The sequence below is a fragment of the Triticum urartu genome, chromosome 7, assembly GCF_003073215.2.
Source record: "Triticum urartu cultivar G1812 chromosome 7, Tu2.1, whole genome shotgun sequence".
NCBI lineage: Eukaryota > Viridiplantae > Streptophyta > Magnoliopsida > Poales > Poaceae > Triticum > Triticum urartu.
This window is the reverse complement of record NC_053028.1, coordinates 71,043,692-71,053,111: the sequence shown is the minus strand read 5'-3', so window position 1 is coordinate 71,053,111 and position 9,420 is coordinate 71,043,692. Positions and strand designations below refer to the sequence as shown.

General features: G+C 41.9%; 1 pseudogene; it reads right to left on the bottom strand.

Moving 5' to 3' along the window:
- Positions 1-4,784: 4,784 nt before the first annotated feature.
- The window catches only part of LOC125518383, a 55,753-nt pseudogene continuing 51,117 nt past the window's right edge, over positions 4,785-9,420 (bottom strand).

Sequence of the window (9,420 nt, the reverse complement as noted above, 5' to 3'; positions counted from 1 at the left end):
GGGGTTCGGGCGTCCTGCGCGGCCGGTCGGGGAGGAGGGGAGGAGGACGAGTGCCGGTGGGGTGGGGCGCCGGCGTCGGGGGCGACGGGATAGGGCGGATCCCGATCCAGATCGGCGGGGGAGGGAGGAGAAGGGGATCGGGGGGGAATGGGGTGTCGGCTAGGGTTTCCGCCGACCGGGGGGGTTATGGGAGTGAGGGGGGTGGGCCGGGCCAGGGGCTGGCCGGCTGGGACAGGTGGGCTTGGCTCAGTTGGGCCACGGCCCAGGGAGGGGGGGGCTTTTCTCTTCTTCTTCTTCTTTTGTTGCTTTGACCTTTTTCGTATTTTCTTTCTTTTATTTATTTTCTCTTGTGTCTCAATTCAGTTTAAAATATTTATGCATTTTATAAAACTGGGGCTCCTAGACCACAATTATCTATGTAATATTTAGTACAAACCGAACATTTTTATTTCAATGTTTGAAAACTTTTATTATTTACCAAAGTTTGAATTTGAATTTTGGTCCGGTTTTGATCTAACGACCGATTAGCAACAGTAACGTACGTAACGTGGCTCCATTAGCGTGGGATTACTGTAGCTTAATTACCCGGGCGTTACACCATAGTTGAAACTTTAGCATGCTCCTTTATCCTAACAGGAAAAGGGGGTTTCTCAATATAAGGAGAAGGAACAACAGGATCAACATTATAAAATATAGTTTCTTCTTTAACTGGTACTGGTTCTTTAATTTCTTCTTTAGTAGGTGGGTGATATTTAAACCACTTCTCTTTAGGGAGTTCAACATGAGTAGCAAATGATTCACAAAAGGAGGCTACTATCTCAGAGTCAAGTCCATATTTAGTGCTAATTTTTTTAAAAGCATCGGTATCCATAAAAGATTTAACACAATCATACTTAAGTTTAATACCTAGCTCTTTACCTTCGCCGAGTTCCCAATCTTCAGAGTTGTGTTTAATTCTTTCCAAAAGATCCAACCGGAATTCAATAGTCTTCTTCATAAAAGAACCAGCACAAGAAGTATCAAGCATGGTTTGATCATTATGAGAAAGCCGAGCATAAAAGTTCTAGATAATAATTTCTCTTGAGAGCTCATGATTGGGGCATGAATATAACATTGACTTAAGCCTCCTCCAAGCTAGAGTGATACTTTCTCCGTCACGATGCCAAAAATTATTTATATAATTCCGATCACGATGAACTAGATGCATAGGATAAATTTTTTGGTGGAACTCCAATTTCAAACGATTCCAATTCCATGTTCCAATATCATCACATAGCCTATACCATGCCAATGCTCTTCCCTTGAAAGATAAAGGGAAAACATTTCTCATCACCTCATCTCCGGGTAAACCTGCAAGCTTAAACAATCCACAAATTTGTTCCACATATATCAAGTGCATATCAGGATGTTCGGTTCTATCTCCTACATAAGGATTAGCTAGCAGTTGTTCTATCATACCCGAAGGAATTTCATATTCAATATTTTCGGTAGGTGCAGTAGGTTGAGGGGTTGCTAATTGTGGTTCCGGACGAGGTGAAGATACCCCGAACAAACCGCTCAAAGGATTTTTTTCCATAGTAACAGGTGACAATAAATTTCAGCACACTATGTAAATGTTTCCTTACCAAATTCCACTTACCAAAGGCGCTTCACTCCCCGGCAACAGCGCCAGAAAATAGCCTTGATGACCCACAAGTATAGGGGATCAATTGTATCTCTTTTCGATAAGTAAGAGTGTTGAACCCAACGAGGAGCAGAAGGAAATGACAAGTAGTTTTCAGTAAGGTGATGTCTACAAGTGCTGAAACTGTAAGTAGCGAGTAGTTTGATAGCAAGATAATTTGTAATGAGCGAGTTACGATAATAGTAACAAGCATGCAGCAAGGTAGCCCAATCCTTTTGAGGCAAAGGACAGGCCCAAACATTCTCTTATAATAAGCAAAGCGTTCTTGAGGGTACACGGGAATTTCATCTAGTCACTTTCATCATGTTGGTTCGATTTGTGTTCGCTACTTTGATAATTTGATATGTGGGTGGACCGGTGCTTAGGTGTTGTTCTTACTTGAACAAACCTCCTACTTATGATTAACCCTCCCGCAAGCATCCGAAACTATGAGAAAAGTATTAAGAATAAATTCTAACCATAGCATTAAACTCTAGGAACCTATCGGCCCCTTACGGAATAGCGCATAAACTGGGGTTTAAGTTTCTGTCACTCTCGCAACCCATCATCTATTTGCTACTCCACAATGCACTCCCTTAGGCCCAAATATGGTGAAGTGTCAAGTAGTCGACGTTCACATGACACCACTAAGGGAATAACAACATACATACCATCAAAATATCGAACACATATCAAATTCACATGATTACTTGCAACATGATTTATCCCGTGACCTCAAGAACAAAGGTAACTACTCATAAACAATAAACATGCTCATGATCAGAGGGGTATTAATATGCATAATGGATCTGAACATATAATCCTCCAGCAAATAAACCATATAGTAATCAACTACAAGATGTAATCAACACTACTAGTCACCCCCTAGCACAAATCTACAGTTCCGGTAACAAGATTGAATACAAGTGATGAACTAGGTTTTGAGATGAGATGGTGCTGGTGAAGATGTTGATGGAGATTTCCCTCCCCAAGATGGGAGAGTTGTTGGTGGTGATGATGACGATGATTTCCCCCTCTGGGAGGGAAGTTCCCCCGACGGAATCGCTCCGCCGGAGGGCAAAAGTGCTCCTGCCCAAGTTCCGCCTCGAGGCGGCGGTGCTTCATCCCAAAATTCCTCCTCTTATTTTTTCTAGGTCAAAACCACTTATATACCAGAAGATGGGTACCAGAGGTGGGCCGAGGAGGTCACAACCCACCAGGACGCGCCTGGGGGGGGGGGGGCTGGCGCGCCCTGGTGGGTTGTGCCCACCTGGTGCCCCCCTCTGGTGTTTATTGGCTCCAGTATTTCTTAAATAATCCATAAAAAATCTCCATGAAGTTTCTGCTCATTTGGAGTTGTGCAGAATAGGTGGCCTGACGTAGCTTTTCTAGGTCTAGATTTCCATATGCCGGAATTCTCCCTATTGGTGTGTTCCTTGCAAATTATGAGAGAAAATGCATTAGAATTACTCCAAAAAGCATTATTATGGATAAAAACATTATAAATAACAGTAAGAAAACATGATGCAAAATGGACGTATAAAAGCCATGGTCAGATAATAAGCGAGATTAAGCTTAGAGCGGAAACTTCAACTGTATCTTCACTTTTGAAGGACAAGCTTCTAATTTTGAAGCTCATTTGTTAGCCAAGTACTCTCAGTCTTTAGGTCGGGGCCGCCATCTTTGGTTGGGACAACCCCACGATTCCTTTTGTATTCCAAACTCTGTGATCTTTGAGTAATAAAGACTTGGTTTCCCTCAAAAAAAACTTGCTCCATTTTTGCTTCATTTCTTCACACTCGAGTTGCTGCTCATTTCTCGATCTCTCTCGTGTGAGCTCCGTTTGCAAATTCCTTTGGCAATATTGTTGCTTGGTATGTGGCTCCTCCACCCATCCAATTATATTTTTGATTGGTGCCCCATGCTTAGAGATCCTAGATACTATTATTAGTGATGAATTTGAGCTTGCATGGTGAGTTGAGATTTTTTTTGTTGTGGTTTTGATGCATAAGGAAGTTACTAGAAGCTTTATTAGAGTGGTTACCCCTAGTTTATGTGTGTAAATTTTACTTTTTTTACATGTCCAAAAATTTTAGAACATAGGCACTATGCTCAAGAGCTTAAGAAATAAGCTCATGGGAGTTCATCCTCATCTTCTTCAAGGAAAATTTGGTCTCAAAACATGGACGATCCTCCCGCAAGACTAGGATACTTTGAACCACCGAGAAGATCCGTGAGGTTAGCCAAAGTGCACAACACTCTTTTGGTCAGATTTTCCCTTATCGGAAGCTACAAATCAAAGAAAACTTCATGGATCTTGTCTTCATTGGGTTTGAGTAATTTTATTCAAAGTGAAGTTCCTACTTATGTTGAGCTCACCAGACAATTTGTAGAAGTTTCTCTGTGAGGCTATCAATGTCACAAGCTTGTGAGGCTATCAATGTCCCTTGTGAGGGGAGTGTGAAACAAAGTAACTGATGAAAATGGTCATATATTTGTGAATGGTGGGAGTAGGATATAGTGGCCTAGAAAAATTAAGAGCATAGTTCTGGCTCTTCCAATTAGGATTATACTGCCTCCATAACAGAGTTGAAAGTCATACATATGTTTGACCATGATTATAGAATAAATTAGCAACATCCGTCAAAATAAATAAAAAATTAAAAATTCTTTTCATGATGAATCAATTATACAATTGTGGAAATATAGATATTAATACTTTTTTTAATAAAAACTTGATCAAACAGCCACAAGTTTGACTTTTGAAAACCCTAATACACCTTACAAGTTGAAACGGAGGGAGTACTAGTCTCACCAGCCAGAGATTCGTTTCTAAGTGCTTTGATCAGTTAGTTCAGTCCGTACTCCGCAAGTCTTTTTATTTAGGAATTACTCAAACAAAGGTTTTCTCAACAGTACAATAAATATTTTATGCCCCATTTACAGGAGTAAGCGACATGCTACAAACTAAAAACAATTATGCATACATATTGCTTCTAGATAGCTCTGTATCAAGGTACTCTGAAATATCAACGGACGGACATATATCAGTTTTATACTCACGTGAGCCCAACAACTGAATTTTATGTTTTGTTTCAAACAAAAACTGCATTCATTATTCTCAGATTTTAACAATACAAAGAGGAATTCCCCTGGGCAGGAAAATTCCCTGTCAAGAGCCAAAAAGAATTTTCGGATAACATAAAAAAGGAAGGAAGATGAAGGCATTGCAGCCTGGCTGCTGGGGTAAAGCTTTAAAAACTCATGAGCTTGTGGAGACACGTACACAGGTACATGTAAGAAGGGGAATAGGGCTACAGAAGAATAGGCAACTGGAGGCCGTGATTGAGCACATGAAGGTTTCAGATCTTCCCATTTCTGTCTAGCACTTTCTTCAGCACCACGGAGAACACCGGCGATCTCACTAGTCTGATGGATGTTATGCTCCTTCTGTTCATTGGGCAGCCGATGCAATATAAGTCTAGCCATTAAAGCAGGAAGATACAAAAGGCTACCATGGAACATTCTTCTTACACTCTTCTGGGTAGGAGTACAAATGATAAGGCCCCAATGGCGAGGCCCGTCGTTAGAAGCGATGCTTCAAAACTAAACCATTCAGATGTTAGACCCTCCTACAAAGCATTAGTTCCTAGAATAAGAAAGATCCCAAGTTTGACCAACTTTATTATGAATAGAAGCAAATGGAAACTAGAGAACATGTATGATTAGTACTTACAGTTGTATGCAAATAAACCCAATGGCAGCATGTAGAGGCAATTTCTGAGTGAAACCCATGCAGTTCTCTTACCAGTAGGATTAGCAAAAGAGAGCATTCGGTACCTGAATCAAAAATACAATCACATTGAAAGGTTTCATAAAGCATCTCAACTCCTGTAACATGGGAGCCCGCATGTATTTATATTCATATTGGCGAGGCCAGCTCTCGCAGAGGCATACATCGATAGATTACATTGTTGGTTTAAACAACCAGAGAGATATGGGGAGATAGAGAAGGATTACATCATTAAGAGATAAAAAAGTGCTAACAAACTAGATCCTCCTAACTAATCTATGTGAGACCCAAGTCATCTGTAGTGTGACATGTTTAACACTCCCCCATATCACAACTGTATCAAGTTGAGATTACGCTTAAACTCTTCAAAACTTCTGGCAGGCAATGCTTTTGTGAATCCATCTACAAGCTGATTTTTGGAAGGTATAAATCTGATATCAAGCTGTTTGTTGACAACATGTTCTCTTACAAAATGAAAGTCTATTTCAATATGTTTTGTTCTGGCATGGAAAACTGGATTGGCAGACAAATAGGTAGCACCAAGATTATCACACCATAGGCAAGGGGATTGATCTTGTGCTATTCCAAGTTCTTTGAGCATGGACTGAACCCAAATGACTTCTGCTGTTGCATTTGCTAATGTCTTATAATCTGCTTCTGTGCTTGACCTGGAAACAGTAGCTTGTTTTCTTGCACACCATGATATTAAATTTGACCCATAAAAGATACCAAAACCACATGTTGACCTTCTGTCATCTAGACAACCAGCCTAGTCTGCATCTGAGAAGGAACTAACAAGTGTGGAAGAAGACTTACTAAATGTGAGAACTGTGGTTATAGTATTCCTTATATACCTTTGGATCCATTTTGCTGTTGTCCAGTGAGCTGTGGTAGGTGCATGAAGGAACTGACACACCTTGTTAACTGCAAAGGAGATGTCAGACTGAGTGAGAGTCAGGTATTGCAGACCACCAACTAAACTTCTATAACCAGTAATGTCCTCTTGGTTCAGTGGCTCACCTTCTGTCAGAGATAGAGATTCTGAACTTGACAACGGTGTTGGAGAAGGTTTACAGTTTGCATGCCAATTCTACTTAACAGTTCAGTGGCATACTTTGCTTGAGATAGATGAATACCATTACCATGTTTCTTAACTTCAATACCCAAGAAGAAATGCAGATCTCCCAAGTCCTTGAGGGCAAACTCAGAGCCTAGGTCTTTGAGCAGTGCTTTCACAACTCCATCAGAAAAACTAGTAACAATAATATCATCAACATATATGAGAACAAATATGGATGTCTGATGCTTGTTATAGATAAATAGAGATGTGCCAGATTTTGATGGAACAAAACCAAGAGATTGAAGTTTCATACTCAACCGTGAGTACCAAGCCCTAGGTGCTTGTTTCAATCCATACAGGGCCTTATCAAGCTTGCAGACATGAAATGGTGCATCATTGTCTTCAAACCCAGGAGGTTGTTTCATGAACACTTCCTCTCCAGAACACCATGAAGGAACGCGTTCTGTACATCTAGCTGTCCGAGACTCCATCCCCTAGATATAGCTATTGGCAGCACAAGACGAATCGTTGCAGCTTTAACAACATGACTAAATGTATCTTCCTAGTCTATACCATACATTTGCTTGAACCCCTTTGCTACAAGTCTTGCCTTGTACCGACCTATAGTGGCATCAAATTTTTTCTTGATTCGATAGACCCACTTGCAATCAATTAAGTTTTTGCCTTGCTGAGGAGGAACTAGATGCCATGTCTTGTTTTTCTGCAACGCCATGATTTCTTCATCCATGGCCAATTTCCACCTAGGATCACCAAGTGTTGTCATTAAATTGTTAGGTTCACCAGTTGCACAAGACATACCAAACTTGGAGAAATTTTTGTAATTTAAGCGAGCTGTAACTCCCTTTTGAAGTCTTGTGCGTGGAGCCATAGGAGGAACTCCAGGGGGCGAAGGCGCAGGAGATCCCCCAGATGCGTCAGCCTCAGGTGCTGGCGCCTTCGATCCCGAGGCGGATCATGTCACGCCTGCTGGAGACAACCGCGGCGTGGGTGACCGGGCCAGACTGGTGGGGCCCGGCGAATTTGGCGCGGGCCAACCAGGTGAGCCAGGCGCGGGTCCAGGAGCGACTACTCGCCACGCGGCATTGGGAGATTGGAGCGGGCCCGAGCCATCGTTGTCTCGTTCGGTAGTGCGCTCCAGGCCCGAGGCAGGACCAGGTGTTGTACGCCCGACTCCCAGGGTGGATTCTAGCCCCTGCTGTGATGAAGATCCTGAGGTGGATACGCCTCGGTTTTCTCCTGTGTCTCCAGCCGGGGGGCACATAAAATGAAGGTTGTTTTCTTTGTGATTTGCACCATCTGAACATTCTACAGCAGTAAACTCAGGCATAATATGATGATTAGGTACAAGTTGATCAGTACTATTATTTAATCCCCCATGATCAACGCCGGATATGGTTGAGGGCAAAAGAAGAATTTCTTTGCCAAGAAGGGCACCGGTATTTGGGTGGAGTTTGGCAAAAGGAAAAACGGTTTCATCAAAGACGACATCCCTAGAAATATAAACACGTCTAGTAGAAACATCAAGACACTTGACACCCTTGTGCTGTGCACTATAACCAATGAAGACACATTGGGTTGATCTGAACATGAGTTTATGATTATTGTAAGGACGAAGATTCAGCCAACAAGCGCAACCAAACACACGAAGTGACGAGTAATCTGGTTTGGTGTGAAGAAGACGTTCAGTGGGTGTTTCATGATTGATAACATGGCTAGGCAGAATATTGATGAGATGGACCGCTGTGAGAAAAGCCTCATCCCAGAACTTGAGTGGCATGGACGCGGCGGCAAGGAGGGAGATACCAATGTCAACAATGTGCCTATGCTTACTTCAGCGGAACCGTTTTGCTGATGAGCATGGGGGCAAGAAACGTGATGAGAAATTCCTATCCGTTGAAAAAAGGAGTTGAGTTTCTCATACTCACCACCCTAGTCTGATTGCATAGCAAGTATCTTGCAATCAAATTTTCTTTCTACTTGAGCCTGAAAGTTAATAAAAACTTGGAAAACATCGGATCATTTCTTAAGAAGATATATCCATGTGTACTTGCTGAAATCATCAATGAAGCTCACATAATAAGTGTGCCTACCAACAGAAGAGGGAGTCGGTCCCCATACATCCGAAAAAATAAGTTGCAAGGGTTTTGTAGACACACTAGTGGAAATTGGGTATGGTAATTGGTGGCTTTTTGCTCTTTGGCAGGAATCACAAATAGTTTCACAATCATGCTCATCAACAAAAGTGAGCTTATTTTTGCTAAGAATTTGATAGACAATAGAAAAAGATGGGTGGCCTAAACGATTATGCCATCATTCTGAAGACACCTTGAAAGCTCCATAGGCTTGCTTATTGAACTTGGAAAACTTGGGAATCAACGAGTAGAGACCTTGCACACATCTACCGCGATAGAGGACCCTCCTCGTGACCTGATCCTTTATAAAGAAGAAAAAAGGGTGAAACTCTATGAAGACACCATTATCAAGAGTAATACGATGAACTGAAAGGAGATTTTTTTGATGCATTGGGGATATGTAGAACTTCATCTACAAGAATATCACGATGTGGGGTTTTAATAATAGACTTGCCAACATGACTTATCATCGTACCTGGACCATTTTCTGCAGTGTGAACCTGCTCTTGGCCATGATATTTCTCACGCGTGGTCATTTTCTCTAGCTCGGAGGTGATGTTCTCATTTGCACCAGAGTCAAGATACCATTTGGAATCTACTCCATATGAGGCATCTGCTGCAGCTGCAACTCGTCTCCTCTGAGAGTTGTCCTCTGCATAGCGCCACTTACATTCTTTTGCAATGTGGTTATTTTTTGCAAATCTGACACTTGTTCTCATATTCTTCATAACCGATGAAGCGGCCGCGGCCA